We start from the raw sequence: 17,171 nt of genomic DNA, 5'->3' as shown, positions 1-17,171 counted from the left end.
GCACAGCGAACTCTGCTCAACACTGTAATGAGCTAGATGGGACAAGAATTTGAGAAAAAGAAATGTGTACGTGTATAACTGAATCACGTTGCTGTACAGCCGAAATTAACACAAGGTTGTTAATCAACTATACTCCAATATAAAATAAAGATTCTTTTTAATTTTTTTTTCTAATTTTATTTTATTTTTAAACTTTACATAATTGTATTAGTTTTGCCAAATATCAAAATGAATCCGCCACAGGTATACATGTGTTCCCCATCCCGAACCCTCCTCCCTCCTCCCTCCCCATACCATCCCTCTGGGCCATAAAAAATACCCATTTAAAATTTATCGACCTCACTTTACTGCTGGCAAAACTTACTGCCGACCCTGCCCCAGGGGCTCGGGTTGTTCCTGCTTGGCCATCTGTCTCCCTGGTCTCCGGCTCCTGCCTGTTCCTGGGCCTCCCTCCCATCCTCTCTCCATTCCCTCTGTCCCCTGAGACCCAGCTCCAGGTTACATTTGCCTGTCCTCATCCTAATGTGTTACTTTCCCTTCTCCTTTCTAACACGAAGCAGATTTTCCTTCCTATATGGAAAGGAAATCCAGAAAAGAGCTCCCGTTTGCTTCAAAGTCTCCTCCAGATCTGGGTCCTTGTTCTCTCAAACCAAAGGGCTGTTTTCTCTCTACTGACTCAGCGCCATCCAGTAGAAATAGAATATGAGCCCTAGATAAAATGTTACATTTTCTGGTAGCTACATTTAAGAAAAAAAAATGAAAAGAAACAAGTGAGATTAATTTCAATATCCTCTATTTAACCCAACATATCCAAAATATTATCAGTTCAGTGTTTATTTAATATAAAGTTATGAATGAGCTATTTTAATCCAGGTAAATAAAAAGGCATTTTAAACATTATTTATTTATAAGTTTTTGGCTGTGCTGGGGCTTGGCTGCTGCGCAGACTTTTGTCTCTAGCTGTGGCGCGCAGCGGCTTCTCTCCAGTTGTGTGCGTGGCTGCTCACTGCGGTGGCCTCTCTCGTTGCAGAGCACGGCCTCAGCAGTTGTGCACACAGGCTTAGTTGCTCCACGGCATGTGGGGTTCTCCTGGACCAGGGATTGAACACGCATCTCCTGCACTGGCAGGGGGACTCCTCACCAGTGAGCCACCAGGGAATCCCAGCAAGACATTTTTAACCCTGTGTGTGTTTGATACTTACAGTGCTTGTCAATGCAGACTAACCACTTTGCACACACTCAGTTACACACGTGTGGCTGATGGTGACCACGCTGGGGAGACTAGTCCTCAAACACAGAAAGACCTATGATAACCTTTTAAAAAAACAACCATATTTCAAATAACCAGAAAAGTCAGGGGCTTCGCTGGTGGCTCGGTGGTAAAGGATCCGCCTGCCATTGCAGGAGACACAGGTTCAATCCTTGATCTGGGAAGATTCCACATGCTGTGGAGCAACTAAACCCGTGTGCCATAAGTACTGAGCCTGTGCTCTAGAGCCTGGGAACTGCAACTACTGAACCCATGTGCCACAACCACTGAAGCCAGAGCGCCCTAGAGCCCGTGCCCCATAACAGAGAAGCCACCACGACGTCCACTGCAGTGAAGAGCAGCCCCTGCCGTCTGCAACTGGAGAAAAGACCACGTGGCAAGGAAGACCCAGCACAGTCATAAATAAATAAATACAATTATTTTTAAAATTTCATTATTAAAAGAAAAAGAAAAGCCAGAGTCTGAGAGAGGCACAAAAATAGAACAGACTCCAAGAAAAGAGAATACCCCAAACAGACGAAAACTCTAAGGAATTAAAATGAATAACCCAGAGAGAAGAAAATATCACACCCGCTTAAAAATAAAACCTCTAGATGAAACTTTGGGCAAAGCAGAAATACAGATACAGCCATAGAGAACAAATATATGGATACCAAAGGGGGAACGGGTGGGGGTGGGATGAATTGGGAGATTGGTATTGACATTTATACATTATTGATGCTATGTATAAAGTAGATAACTGAGGAGAACCTACTGAGAATAGCACAGGGAACTCTACTCAATCCTCTGTGATGACCTATATGGGAAGGAAATCCAGAAAAGAGGGGATATATGCATACATATGGGCTTCCCTGGTGGCTCAGCTGGTAAAGAATCCACCTGCAATGCAGGAGACCTGGGTTTGATCCCTGGGTCAGGAAGATCCCCTGGAGGAGGACATGGCAACCCACTCCAGTATACTTGCCTGGAGAATCCCCATGGACAGAGAAGCCTGGCGGGCTACAGTCCACGGGATCGCAAAGAGCCGAACACGACTGAGGGACTAAGCACACAGGCATGTGTGTAGCTGATTCACTTCATTGTACAGCAGAAACTAACATAACATTGTAAAGCAACTACATTCCAATAAAAAAATAAAACCTCTCTGAAAAAGATCCAATAAGAGTTCTTGAGAATTAAAACAATGACTGACAAAGTTTTAAAAACTCAAAAAATATGCTAAATAGATAACTAAGAACTAAACTAGTAAGCTAGAAGACCGAGCTAAAGGATTCTGCACAAACGTGTTAAAGAAAAAGAAACAGATGCCATTGCTTATTGCCCTGGCTTCTTTCTCCAGGAGGACCTCCACGCCTCTATGCAGCAATCTCAGGCTCTGGCTTTTCTGAAAAATCTGGAAATTCTTACATAGCTGTTAATAAAGTAGATGGGCTTCTGGGCTGAATGCTGTCGGTGGCTGGAGGAGCACGTGCTTAGCCCTGTGAGAATCCCATTCCTCTGGCAGAGAAGCAGTGGCTGATACAGGGGCCGGCCTCGGGTGACTGTGTGCAGGGAGCAGAAAGTGGACAGTGGAAAGGAACCACTCGCCGCTCTCCAGTCCACCTCTAGCTCATGCTTTCATGGTCATATTGCCTCTGTTCTAGAATTCTGCTGGGAGCATTCACTCTGCAAACAATTATTCATTTAACCATTACAGCTTTGTTTTCATTTCTTCACCAATCTGTTCTTATATTTCTCTTATGTTCCCTGGAAATTCCTTAATCTTCTGGACATTGATTCCCCCTCCTCCTGACTGCCCACAACCTCAAGCAATCTTTATTTCTGAATCTCTTCCGCCATTTCAGTGGGATTTAGGGAAGAAGTGGGGTACACACCAGTGTGTGCTTAGCCACATTGAATCTTAAGACACTTATTTTGCACTCAGAATTATTTCATGAGAATGGTTGTCAGAAGTGGGTTAGCTGGATCAAAGAGTAGGAACATTTTTTGAGGTTGTTGATATGTAGTTAAAACTGCTTGCTAGACTGAGAAGTAAAACAGAGAGAAAGGCACCACCTTTAGCAGAGAGAGAGCTAGGTTACAATCACAGTTCTTTCACTTGCCAGATATGTAACCTGAGTGAGACAGGGAACTTCTCTGAACCTCAGTTTCCTCATCTGTAAAATGGGCATGATCATGGTACTGGCATTTAAGAATACTGTGAGGATGAATTACAAAAAACATCTTCACCAGAGTCCAGCCTATAAAAGGTGCTTGATAAATGCTGTTAGTCACCATTGTTTCAAATAAGTAGTCTGTTAAAAAAAAAAAAACAAAACAAATAAGTAGTCTGTCAGCATCAAAGAACTGTGGGTTCAACTGGATGCTTAAAAACGCATTTCCTTGTTGGTCACTGGCATTTCACGCTCTCAGATAAATCACCTCCCAGCTTGGTACCTCCATCTCCAAAGAGAGAAGCCTCCTTCCTACCTGGCTCCCTGTGAAGGGGTCTGTGAAGATTCACTGCTGTTTATAAAGCCCCTACAGACGCTCCAGTGAAAATCCCAGTGCATCTGTGGGGTTGCTTTCATTGTCAGGATGGGTCCCAAGTCCTTGCCTCAAGCTCCAGACTGAAATCTCTATGAGACAATTCCTCCTCTGAGCGTGGTCAAGTGTAAGCTCCTGCAAAAGAAAATATCTGGTCCTTATTCTGGGCCAACTTCCAGAAATGTAATTTCTTCCTCAGCTGGGACGCTGGGTCCTATGACTCCTTTTCTATTTGACAACTTATTAATCAGAAATCCCCAGCAAACTTGCTCCAGGGAGGCAGGCTGAGCCCCAACCTTGGCCACACGCCAGTCCAGGTCAGGATTCCAGGAACCAAGTGTTTGCGCCCAGTCCAGATGGAGGGCTGGAGGCGGCTCTTGCGAGAAACCTCTGGAGTCACTGGCCCAGGGGGCAATGGCCCGGGTCGGGGTTGTGGGGTGTCAGGAAGAAACCAGTTCAGTGGCAAAGAAAGAAGTGTGAACCTGTAGAACCAGGGCAGCCCCAGGGCAGAGGTCAGCCAGGGTCAGCACCCTGAGAGGTCATGGAGGCAGGAGTCTGGCAGATTGGAATTGAGGCCAATGGAGGGGCAGGGCAGGGGAGAGTTCATGTGAAGAAATAACAGGAAAGTTGTAGGGCAACCATGAAGCCTGCTGGGCTTTTTTTTTTTTTGACTCAGTAAGCCGCAAACTAACAAGGCACAGGGTATGATTGTCCCAGACTTGACTGGGAGCTGATCTCTACACTAAGAGTCATCACTGTAAGAATCTCTTCCTTTCTCCCTCTTTCCTGGCCCCACGCACAGAAGGGCTGGTGGCCACCAAGCTGGAAAGGGCCTGGGTGGAGGCAGGTAGAGCCAGCAGGAAGGTCAAATAAATAGAGGGCAAGAAGGACCTAGGGTATGGGAGAGTCCCTCAAGGAGAAGGGTTCACTCACCAAAGGGGCCCTTCCTGCCCCATCCCCTGCTCCCACACAACTGGCCCTTCCCTCTGCTCCCCAAAGGGCGGTGTGCAGCCAACACAGGCTGCCCTGCCTCAGTACTAGGATGCCAATGATGATGGCTACATGTGGCCCTTGACTTCCTGCTGGTGAGACAGCAAAGCAGGGAAGGCACAGAAGGGCTGGAGTAGCGTGTTCAAGGTCAGACAGCAAGGTCAGGGGCAGCAGTGGGCTGGGGAGTGAAAAGCAAAACCAAGCGGCTTCCAGAACTTCTGCAGAGTGTAGGTTAGATGCCCCGAGAGGCTCCAGAAGGACTAAACAGGGAGGTTCCCAGAAGGCTCCCAGGGCACCCAGCGCTGCGGCCAGGGCAGCAAGTCCTCTTTAGTCCCTGCTGGACTGGAGAGCAGGAAAGATTATGAGTGAGTATGAAGTCGGGAGCAGCCCTTGGGAAATGAATTTGGGCTCCACCTCCCCAGTAAATCTCAAATTCTCCTCATATCTGGGGAGACTGTTGCTCAGTCGTTCAGTCATGTCCAACTTTCTGCAGCCCCATGGACTACAGCCGCCGGGCTCCTCTGTCCATGGGATTTCCCAGGCAAGAATACTGGAGTGGGTTGCTTTGCCCTCCTCCAGGGGATCTTCCCCACCCAGGGACCAAACCCACATTTCTTATGTCTCCTGCATGGGCACACAGATTCTTTCCCACACGCGGTACCTGAGAAGTCTGGGTTGGAGAGATTAAGAGGGAAAAAAGGATGAGGTATTTTATTCTTAAATGCTGCCTGGACTGCCTTCTAGGTTAGAGCATCTCTCCCAGGTCCCTGCCCGATGATGCAGGGGCGCCCCTCTTTCTCACTGACCTGCTGTCACGTCCAGGGTTTCCGGGGCTCCTCATGCAGCCTGTCCACCCTCCTGGGGGCTCACTCTTCTTAGATCTGAATCCTCACCGCAGGTACTTCTTTTGGAGAAATAGCTTGATCTCTTTCTGATTACAAGTGAAATATCTGCTAAATGCAAAAATAAATGAGGAAGAGCATGAACAAAAAAGTCTTTCAAATGATACATCTAGAGAATGAAGAGCTGTTTAGCCATTAAAAAAAGATGGGGGATTTTTGTTACATCTCAGTATGGACAAGATTCATAGTTACACGAGAAAATTAAGGTGCTGGACACAATGAGAGCACCCTCCATGCGTGTCAAATTCTCCCAAGGGATGCTCAGCCAACACGAGTTGCTCTCTAGGAGGGGAACTGGGTGGCTTGGAGGAGATTTTTCACTAGTCCTTAAGAGCTTTTGATTTTTATGTCATGTGATTGTATCACTTTTTCAAAGATTAAATGCAAATTTGAGAAAGAATAGCTTATTATGCAGTACTCAGTGAAAATTACTCTCTCAAAATATATCTTTCCAAATTTTATTTTCTGTACACACACACACACACACACATACTTCATTTATTTCTATAATACTGAGATTATGCTTGTTCTTTGGAAGAAAAGCTATGACCAATCTAGACAGCATATTAAAAAGCAGAGACATTATTTTGCCGACAAAGGTTCATCTAGTCACAGCTATGGTTTTTCCAGTAATCACATATGGATGTGAGAGTTGGACCATAAAGAAAGCAGAGTGCCAAAGAACTGATGCTTTTGAACTGTGGTGTTGGAGAAGACTCTTAAAGAGTCCCTTGGATTGCAAGGAGATCAAACCAGTCAATCTTGAAATCAGTCCTGAATATTCATTGGAAGGACTGATGCTGAAGCTGAAGCTCCAGTACTTTGGCCACCTGATGCGAACAGCTGACTTATTGGAAAAGACCCTGATGCTGGGAAAGATTGAAGGCGGGAGGAGAAGGGGATGACAGAGGACGAGATGGTTGGATGGCATCACCGACTCAATGGACATGAGTTTGAGCAAGCTCCGGGAGTTGGTGATGGACAGGGAGGCCTGGCATGCTGTATGCAGTCCATGGGGTCACAGAGTCGTACACAACTGAGTAACTGAACTGAACTGATAATGAATTATAATCTGCTTTACCCCTCACTTACTATAGTGTGGATAACCTTCTGTACTGGAGTATATAAAGCACACTGTTAATTTAAGTAGCTGTAGAGTTATTCTTTATATACTTTTACCATGTTTTTAACTAGTTCCCTGTAATTTTTAACAGTTTTATTGACTTTCACATACTCTAAAATTCGTCCACTTTAACTGTATCATTCAGTGGGTTTTAGTATATAGCCACAGAATTGGGCAAGCATCACTACAATCTAATATCAGAACATTTTCATAACCCCCAAAAGAAAGCCCATGTCCATCCTTCCTCTTCTCTGAACTCTAGGCAACCATTCATCTACTAGCTCCCTACATGGATTTGCCTGTTCTAGACATTTCTCATAAATGGGACCATATCAATGCAACAGATGGCCTTTTGTGTCTGGCTTCTTTTACTTACTAAACTGTTTTTCAAGTCACATCCCTGTTGCAATATCAATCAGTATTTTAGTTTTTTGTTGATGAATAATACTCCATTGTATGGATATTTCACATTTTGTTTGTCCATTCATCAGTTGATGGATATTTGTTTTTTTCCCCCCTCTTTTCAGGTCTTACGAGTAATATGGCTATGAGCACTCATGTGCAAGTTTTCATGTGAAATCGTTTTCAGTTCTCCTAGAAGGGGAATGACTGGCCAAAAAAGACAGCACATTTCACTTTCTGAAGAATTGCCAAGCTGCTGTCCAAAGGGAACCTTCCACTTTGCATTCTCACCTGCAAGATATGTGCATTTCAATTTCTCCATGTCTTCACCAACTCTTGCTATTTTCTGTGGCTTTGGTTATAGCCATTCCTAGTGGATGTGAAGTGCTATGCTATTATGATTGATTTTTCTCTAATGACTCATGACCACTAAGATGCTAAGCATCTTTTCATGTGCTTGATGGTCATTTGTATATCTTCTCTGGAGAAACGTCTACTCAGATCCTTTACTCAGTTTAAAATTAGATTGTCCTCTGATGACTGTGTTGTAAGAGTTCTTATATATTCGGGATTGTTGTTGTTGTTCATCATCAAATCATGTCCGACTCTTCATGACCCCATGGACTGCAGCACACCAGACTTCCCTGTCCCTCACTCTCTCCTGGAGTTTGCCCAAGTTCATGCCCATTGAATCGGTGATGCCATCCAATCATCTCATCCTCTGTCGAGCTCTACTCCTCCTGCCCTCAATTTTTCCCAGCATCAGGGTCTTTTTCAATGAGTTGGCTCTTTGCATCACGTGGCCAAAGTATTGGAGCTTCAGCTTCAGCACCAGTCCTTCCAACGAGTATTCAGGGTTGATTTCCTTTAAGATTGACAGGTTTGAGCTCCTTGCTTTCCAAGAGACTCAAAAGTCTTATCCAACAACACAATTCAAAAGCATCAATTTTTCAGCACTCAGCCTTCTTTATGGTCCAACTCTCATATCCATACATGACTACTAGAAAGACCATATCTTTGATTATATTCAGGATACAAGTCCCTTATCAGATATATGATCAGAAACTATTTTTTCCCATTCTGTGGATTGTCCTCCATTTTAGTAGTATCACTTGAAGCAAAAAAAAAAGTTTTTATATTAACAAAGTCTAACTGATCTACCTTCACTTTTATGAACTATGCTTTTTGAGTCATGTCTAAGAAACCATGTCTAAAAACTCACGTCTAAAATGCTTGGTTAAGAGATTGGTATAATTTACCAGTGAATCCATATGGGCCTGAATTTTTCTTCGAGCGAAGTTTTAAAATCACTAATTCAATCCCTCTACTTGTAAGTCTGTTCATAACGTCCATTTCTTCCTGAGTACGTCTTTATGGTTTGTGTCTAAGAATTTACTCACTTCATCTTTGCCATCTAACTTGATGGCATATGATTATTCACATCAGTCCCTTAAAAACCCTTCTGTTTTGTGAGGTCGATAGTGAAGTCACACTCTGATTCCTGACTTGCTCTTCCTTTGTTCCTACTATAGTCCCTGGCCATCCCTCTCTCCCTACCCCTGCTGTAGGCCTCGACTGCTCAGAAGGTCCATCGATTGCCTTATAAACCAGTATAGCTAAGTGCCAGTGGAAAACTATCTTAGACCAGCTCAGAAATGCAAAACCAAAACGTCTTGGTGCAACCAAGATGCTGCACCTTCAGCTGGCTCTGCCCCTGGAGGAAGAGAGGACGCCCTGCTGCAGCCATCTCGCCTGTTGCAGAATCTGCCTGGTCAACAGGATGATGAGGGGAGAGCCTGTTGGCCTGAAGTCCTGTCCCAGACATTTCTGACTAGGCTGCCAGAGAGCGCTCTGAGCCTGGGGCAACTCACCTTCCCCAGGCAAGCGTTCCCTGGTTTGGTCTTGAGAGTCAAGCTGCCTGGGCTGAAATCCCATCTTCATCTCCTTCTTCTCCTTCCATGTAACCTTGGGCAAACTACTCAGTCTCTCTGTTCCTGGTTTCCTCATTTGTAGAACAGAGATAATACTAGTACATAGCTCAGGCAGCTGCTGGAGTGGCTGTAGATGAGATGAAACATATAACACACAGCCAGCCCTTCCAACTGTCCCTGGAAGAGAGTAAGCCCTCAAACAATGTCTGCACTAAGAACAAGTCTGGGGCTTCCCTGATGGTACAGTGGTTGAGAATCCACCTGCCGATGCAGGAGACACAGGCTTGATCCCTGTTCTGAGACGATCCCACATGCCGCAGAGCAACTGAGCCCATGAGCAGCAACTACTAAAGCCCATGTGCCTGGAGCCCATGCTTCACAAGAGAAGTCACCTCAGTGAGAAGCTCGTGCACCGCAACTAGCAGGTAGCCCCCGTTTATCACAACTGGAGGAAGCCCACGTGCAGCAATGAAGACCCAGCACACTCATAAATAAATACACCTTAAAAAAACAAGTCCACCCCTTTTGAGTTCAGCCAGCGCTCCCAAGCCTGCCCTCTGCAGCTGTCATCTCTCCCAGCAGCAGGACTCTGCTGGGCTGCCATCCATGCCTCGCTCTGTGCCAGGCTGCCCACCACCCAGGGCAGAACGAGGAGATGGGCCAGTAGAATCTGAAAGTGCTGCCCCTGAACCGTGTTGAGGGAGAGATCTGACTGGCGTAAGGAAGATCTGGCTCCGAGGCCTCACTCTGCCACCTGCTCTACATGACACCTCCATGAAAACGAGTTTCTCAACCTCTGAATGTCGATCTGTTCATCTTTTAAATGGGAATAACAGTACCTTCCCCTGTGTCAGGGGAAGATTCAGCTGCCAATCCCTGAGACCTGATAAACAGACTGGCACATGTACTGAGGATTCATTTCAGATCATAAAAAGTTGTCCTCCTGCTGGTACCTTTTCTCCTCTACTGCAAAAGCTTTCTCTCCACCACATCAGCCTGTTTCAAATAAAGGGCACACCACAGTGTCATTAAATCTGGTCCTGATCATTGGTGGGAATGTAGACTGATACAACCACTATGGAGAAGAATATGGAGCTTCCTTTAAAAACTAGGACTAAAACTATCATGTGACCCAGAAATCCCACTACTGGGCATATACCCTGAGAAAAGTGTAATTGAAAAAGACACATACCCCAGTGTTCACTGCAGCACTATTTACAATACCTAGGACATGGGAGAAACCTAGCTGTCCATCGGGAGATGAATGGATAAGGAAGCTGTGGTACATATACACGATGGAATATTACTCAGCTATAAAAAGGAATGCATTTGAGTCAGTTTTAATCAGGTGGATGAACCTAGAGCCTATCATACAGAGTGAAGTAAGTCAGAAAGAGAAAGAGTATATTAATGCATATATATGGAATCTACAAAGATAGTACCGACGGGCCTATGTGTACAGCAGCAAAGGAGATACAGACATAAAGAACGGACTTTTAGACTCAGTGGGAGGAGAGGGTGGGATGATTTGAGAGGACAGCATTGAAACATATACATTACCATATGTAAAATACATAGCCAGTGGGAGTTTGATGTATGATGCAGGGCACTCAAAGCCGGTGCTGTGTGACAACCTAGAGGGATGGGTGGGGAGAGAGGTGGAAAGGGGGTTCCGGAGGGAAGGGACACACGTATGCCTATGGCCAACTCATACCAATGTATGCTAAAAGCAATCACAGTATTGTAAAGTAATCATCCTCCAATCAAGATATATATTTTTAAAAAGACGCACACACACACAAAAACAAACCTGATACTGTTTGAAGCCAAACAAGCAGAGGTGACTTGGATGTGATGTGACCAAGGTTCAGACTGCATCTTGTTTCACCCAGAGTGCCTCCTCTTTGGCTGACATTTGTGATCTTCATTCCCCTCGCATCCCTGGAGCTCAAGCTGCGAGCTACAATCAGAACAAGTCTAAGGTTTCCAGTAAACTCAGTCTGTGATTCTCCCACTTACGATGCCATTAGGGGCCGAGAGACCGAGCATGCTGTGAGGTGGTGCTGACGCCCCTCTTTCCCATCAATGGCCCTGGGACCAGGGAAGTGGAACAGGGGGGCAAGAGGACCAGTGGTCAAAGGAGAGCCACCTACGGCCCCATAGACAGGGCCCCACAAGGACCACCACTTTGCCTCCACAAAAAAACAGGCGTCTTCCTCAGTGTAGCCGTCTCCAGGAGGCAAAGCGGAATCTGGAGAGGGCCAGGGGCTGTGGCCCCACCACTCCTCTAAGCTGGGGCCGAACAGACTTGGCAGGAGATGCAGTTGGCATGGCTGGCAGCCCCAAGGGGCAAAGGGGCATTCTGTGCCATTTTCACGGAGTCACATTTCCAACTTGATTGAAAGTGAAATCTTTAATAATGTATAGATTTTCAGTGACTGAAGCCTGGCTCTTGCCAAATCCTAGCATAAAGCATGTTTTTACAGCTGGGATGATAAATCCCTGAAAGACGGCACTTACCATGGAAACGCTGACACAGCCTTTCATTCCCTTCACAGTGATTAAAATCCTCATTTCAATTTGTTTTTCTTTATTTTGAGCTGGCGTCATTTGCAAGCTCCAGGAATACACCTCTCTGTGGTAGAAAACGAAATGCTGCCCTCTGTCAGAAACGAGATGGAACTGTTCTTCGCTCACTATAGTGCAGCAAGTCTTGGCTTGGAGAATTAATGGAAATTCAGAGGAGCAGGACTTCGCACTAGTCATCTTAACCAGCAAAGAAATTTCTGCAGGACTTAACGTTGTTTCCTAGGTAGAGTGAGGCAGGGGAGGGAAGGCAGCTAATACAGCGTTTGTTATCAAACCAGAGGCCACTGTGAGCAACTGGAGAGTCAGCCTACTGGGGGCTTCTGGGAGCCAACGTAGACTGGGCACCTCAGTTATCCCCCTGGAGACGCAGGCGAGCTCCTCATGGGCTGCGGGCTGCTGTCCATCAATTCTTAAGTACTTCTGGCCTCTGCAGGGAGAGATGCAGTTCCTGGCAGCTGGAGGGCAGCCGCAGCTATGGTGAGGCCCCAGTGGATACGGGCAGCCTCCGATCTGACTGCTGCGCCCGCTCCCCTCTGCTCCTTTGATTGTCCTTTGGACTGCCCCATTTGCAGGGATATTTTATGCCCTTGGAATTCGCGAGATCTCGCGAGAACGTGGCCTAGAGGGAATGGGGCGTCTCCCCATGCTGCAGGCAGCCAGTGCTTTGGAAACGCGTTTTCCAGAATGCGTCCCACAGACAGTCAGTGGGCAGGGATACTCCTCACGAGAGGGGTTCAGAGATCCAACACTGTTGGTTACACTGCTGGGAACAGCCCTCTCTTCAGGATCAAACTACCCACCAGCGTCTTAAAGACTCTGAGAAGTATTACAGGCAAGAAATCCAATTAGCTTTGTTTAACTCGACGTTTTCCAAGTTACTTCATCACTAGACCTCTTCTTGGTGGAATGTCTATTGCCATTCTCTGGCACTTTAGGTTGTGCTACACATAAAATGCCTTTATGCGTCTTTTTTTCCTTTATCTTACTGAATTTTTTCAATGTTTTTGTTATACAAGCAGTACATGTTCATTGTAAAAAAAAAAACTTGAAATATGCAAATGAGCAAAAAGGAGAAGGGAGGCACTGAGGCATAATCACTGTGGACTTCAGGGTTCTCCTCCGGTGGTGTTCCTTTGTGGAAAAGGGGTTTTGTTGTAGCAAGAGTCAGTCTGCATTTCCTGGACTACATTCAGTTCCATGACTCCTGATTCTAAGTAGCAGGTTTCATTAAAAAAAAAAAAAAAAAAGGCACATATTTCAGCCAAAACAACGGCCACAGAATCATTCTGAACGAGTTCCAAAACCTCCAGTGGAGGAAAATTCCTTTACCATATGTTGCACCTTTCATAGGGAATGGCAGGCTAAGAAAATCAACAAATTGGGAGGAAAAGGGAAAAAATGCTATACAGTGATTTCTCAGCTATGTAAAAATATTTATGATAATAAAGACCTTCATAAAATACACCCCAGAATTAGAAAGTTTATTTCTGGAATACGGACTCCAAGGTGACTTTTACTTTCTTTGCTGTTGTAAAAGCATAAGTTAAAGTATTTTTAAAAATACCCTCCCAGGCTTGCCTGGTGGCCAGTGGTAAAGAATCTGCCTGTCAATGCAGGAGACACAGGTTCCATCCCTGGTCCAGGAAGATCCCACATGCCGCAGAGCAACTGAGTCCCTGTGCCACAACTATTGAGCCTGTGCTCTAGAGCCCGGGAACCACAACTACAGAGCCCCTGTGCTCTAGAGCCTGTGCTCCGCAACAAGAGAAGCCACGGAAGTGAGAAGCCCGCACACTTCAAAGAAGAGGAGCCCTGGCTCACTGCAAGTAGAGAAAAATCTACACAGCAAAGAAGACCCAGCAAAGCCAAAAATAAATAAATACATAAATATTTTTTTTAAAAAAGTATCCTCCTTGCACACACAAGCCACTTTCAGTGAGGATTAAAGCAGAGTGGAGATGCTAAGTCTGGCACCTAGGAGGGGCAATTTCTTGGGGTGGGGGGCCCCGTGCGTCTCTCTCACCTGAGAAGTGGCAGGCTTGCTCCAGGTGGCATCGGGTCCTTTTCCTTCAGATGCAATGAGTCATGTTTATGAGTGATGCAGGATGAAGCAGAGACCTAGCTGGTTGCACTGACCTGCAGAGCAGCCCTGGGAGAGAAGTGCCTTTATTACCCCTTTTCACAAATGCTCCCTGAACATGTGAGCTCATTTCTACCCTAGAGCTTTGCACTGGCTGTTCCCTCAGCCTGGGATACTCATCCTTCAGATCTGAGCTCAGAGAGGGTCTGTGAGGAACCCAAGAGCACACAGCACAGGGCTTGAGCCAATGTCTGCCTGACTGCCAATCTCACAAGCCTAAACTGAGCTCCCAACATGTTTTCAGATGGTTACCATTGGGAAGAAAAAAATCCCTGCTCTAAGTTTGACACAGAAGGCTAGGTGCTATCTGATGCCATGGGGAGACACCTAGTGTCTAACTCCAGATCTCCTTTTTATTTCTTTTTCTTTTTTTTATTTCTAGGCAGCGCCCTGCAACATGCATGATCTTAGTTCCTGGACCAGGGATCGAACCCTCACTCCCTGCAATGAGTGTGCAGTCTTAACCACTGGACCACCAGGGAAGTTTCAGATCTCCTTTTTAAAAGAATGGTTTGTCTGGAAGGCTGAGGACAATTCTGACTCTTATCTTTCAGTGGCTGGAAGGCTGTTCTGGGGGTACAAGTTCCGTGTGCACACTCAGAAGCCACAGCCCCCCAGCTTACTGCCTGCCTCCTTTGCACTCTCAAAGCAAGAGCCAGCCAGTCCTCTAGGCTCTGCAGCCACACTGCACAGGCTGCTGGCCCGGAGGGAGTGCGCCAGGCACCGTCCCCCAGCGACAGCCATCCACCACCCAATGCTCACTGAGTGCCAACCAGGTGCCATGCTGGGTCTACAGCTGAGCCTGAAGCATAGCATTCTTCTGTCCCAGGAGACGGGACTAGAGAACATGTGCTCAGGGGAGGAAATGCCTTCATCTGCTGCATGCTCTTATGTCACCTCTCCATGGGTCCTCCCTAACCCCTGTCACTCTCAAACCCCTGTTTCTTTTTCTTCCTGGTGTGTACCACTCCCTGGGGTTATACTCTCCTCCTCTTTTCTTCAAGAGAGGTGGACATGTGAATCGTCTTGCTCCTCTTGATTCCCTGGCACCCCGAATACCGCCTGGCAGAGATCAATGCTCTGTAAAGCCTGTTGATCGAATGTTTACCTGCTATCTCAACTGGATGCATGTGTATGTGAGCATCAGGAGGCCAGGTAGGGCCAGGCTGCACTCAGGCTCTGCGGGCATCACTAACCTCCCCCTTCACATCACCCACGTTCTGTTTGTGGACCTGTTCCTGGATCCCTGCTTTGTCTCGGCCTGGGAGACACACCTAACTACAGCCAATCTCTTATGGAGTCAACAATGTATAGTCACCGTTTTAAAGCTTCTTGTGTGAGTGCTCACTACCCATCTTGGGTGGATGATACCCAAGACCCCCACATTAGCATTTAAACACAGAAAGCTCTTCTTTTTTCCCTTTTACTCCCGCCAAATCCTGCCACCTTGGGGCTGCTGTTGCCCACAATTTAGAACTGCCACTTCAGAAGGAAGTATAGCCTTAACTGGCCTGATGCAGCTCTAACTCTTTGGTGTCAGAGGGAAGGTGGCCAGAGATTGCATTTCACCCTCAGCATTCCATAGACTATGAAGATTTCATTTTACCTCCAAGACAAGCCAGGCACAGCCTGAGGGTCAGAGACTTGCCCGTGAGGCCAGATTTCAAAGGAGAAAGGCAGGGTTGATGACTGAGAGTGGAGGAGACCTGTGGCCACTCAGAGAAGGAGAAGGACCTTGCAATCTCACCCTTTAGGATGTCAGCTTGGTTTCCTAAAAGATGTGGAGCTGAGCAGTGACATACCCTTCAGGAGCTTCTGTCCCATTCATTCTCCCTGTATCTCTTGACTCTAGAAGCATCTGAGGCTAGACTCTCGTCCTGAGAGGTAAGAAACCAGGTCTCTAGTTGTGCTCCCAGCCTTCTTCTGGGGCCTAGATTCCTTAGAATCCAGCGAATTGGGGATGGTAAACAGCTACAATAGTGATAGCCAAAATCACATGGCTGACTGTGGACAAGTCTCTGTAGTTAGACCCTAAGTGTGCCTTCTCAGGAGCAGCCCGTTTCCCAGATGTGCAAGTGAGGATGGGCCATGGAGATCATCTGTGACTGTAGACGAGGAAGCTCAAGTCCACTAACATGGCCTAAGTCTTACCCCATCCCCGTGGGCCTCAGTTTCTTTATCTGAACAAAATTAGCCCTTCAGGCTCTGATACTCTCCCACTAGAAGCCTGTCCCAGACAACTCATCCTCTGAAGAATAAGTCCTTTTGTTGTTCATTTGCTCAGTTGTGTCTGACTCTTTGTGACCCCATGGACAGTAGCACTCCAGGCTTCCCTGTCCTCTGGGAGGGACATCTCCCAGAGATGGAGACATCTCCCAGAGTTTGCTCAAACTCATGTCCACTGAGTCAGTGATGCCATCCAACCATCTCATCCTCTGTCATCTCCTCTTCCTGCCTTCAATCTTTCCCAGCATCATGGTCTTTTCCAGTGAGTCAGCTCTTCGCATCAGGTGGCCAAAGTATAGGAGCTTCAGCTTCAGCTTCAGCATCAGTCCTTCCAAGGAATATTCAGGGTTGATTGACTTTAGGATTGACTGGTTTGACCTCCTTGCAGTCCGAAGAATAAGCCTCGAGTTGCAGTGGTTGTAGTTCCGCGGGATGCCAGGAGAGGGCAGCAGGCAGTAAATGACGGTGCTGCCGGAATTCAGGTGAAGAAGAACCGTGACACAGACAAAGATTTCCAGAGGAAAAAGGGGTAGGGCTGTGGCCACCACAGCTCTGACTGCTTCATGCCACTATGTGAGCTGGCGCGCCTCCCAAACTGCTGTATTCTGGCACCAGATGGTGCCCTATCCCTATGGGGTCCGAGGTCCTTGCCGTCTGTATGGTCACCTGGATTCCAGGGCTCTTCTTGCCTGTGTCAGTCTCGGAAGGCAGTGGGCCCCCTAGCTTCAAGGAGGGCGCCTCGGGGCTTGTCCTCAGCCGCCGACTCTGTGTCTCGTTTCTGGAAGCTGGAAGGGACTTCACAGATAAACCCTCAGAGCTCTGTGCTCCTCCCACACCTTGTGCTCTGAGGTTTCGACAAACAGACCCTGGGGTCAGTGTTATAAATATTAAAATCTTTGCCCGTATCCCTTGCCTGCACTTCCTAACAGGGCCAGGGTCCCGCTTATCTACAATCCGCTGCACATGCTGCCCTTTCTGCTCCGGGCTCCCTGCCTTCTGTTCCCTGTAACACACTGGGTCTTGGCTCTCTCCTCCACTGGACTGTGAGTGTCCTAAGAGCAGGGAGGCTGTC

The 17,171-nt window shown here is 46.8% G+C and overlaps 1 long non-coding RNA gene across 1 annotated transcript; it reads right to left on the bottom strand.

Moving 5' to 3' along the window:
• Window positions 1–343: 343 nt before the first annotated feature.
• Window positions 344–11,297, bottom strand: LOC138984636 (uncharacterized). Its single transcript, XR_011461878.1, has 3 exons — window positions 10,955–11,297; window positions 5,593–5,736; window positions 344–3,931 (listed from the first exon to the last, which is right to left on the bottom strand). It is a non-coding gene; the product is annotated as an uncharacterized lncRNA (long non-coding RNA).
• Window positions 11,298–17,171: the final 5,874 nt, after the last annotated feature.

Source organism: Bos mutus, chromosome 22 (assembly GCF_027580195.1).
Source record: "Bos mutus isolate GX-2022 chromosome 22, NWIPB_WYAK_1.1, whole genome shotgun sequence".
In the NCBI taxonomy this organism is placed as follows: domain Eukaryota; kingdom Metazoa; phylum Chordata; class Mammalia; order Artiodactyla; family Bovidae; genus Bos; species Bos mutus.
The sequence above is the reverse complement of the archived record's forward strand: the minus strand, read 5'-3'. Positions and strand labels throughout refer to the sequence as shown.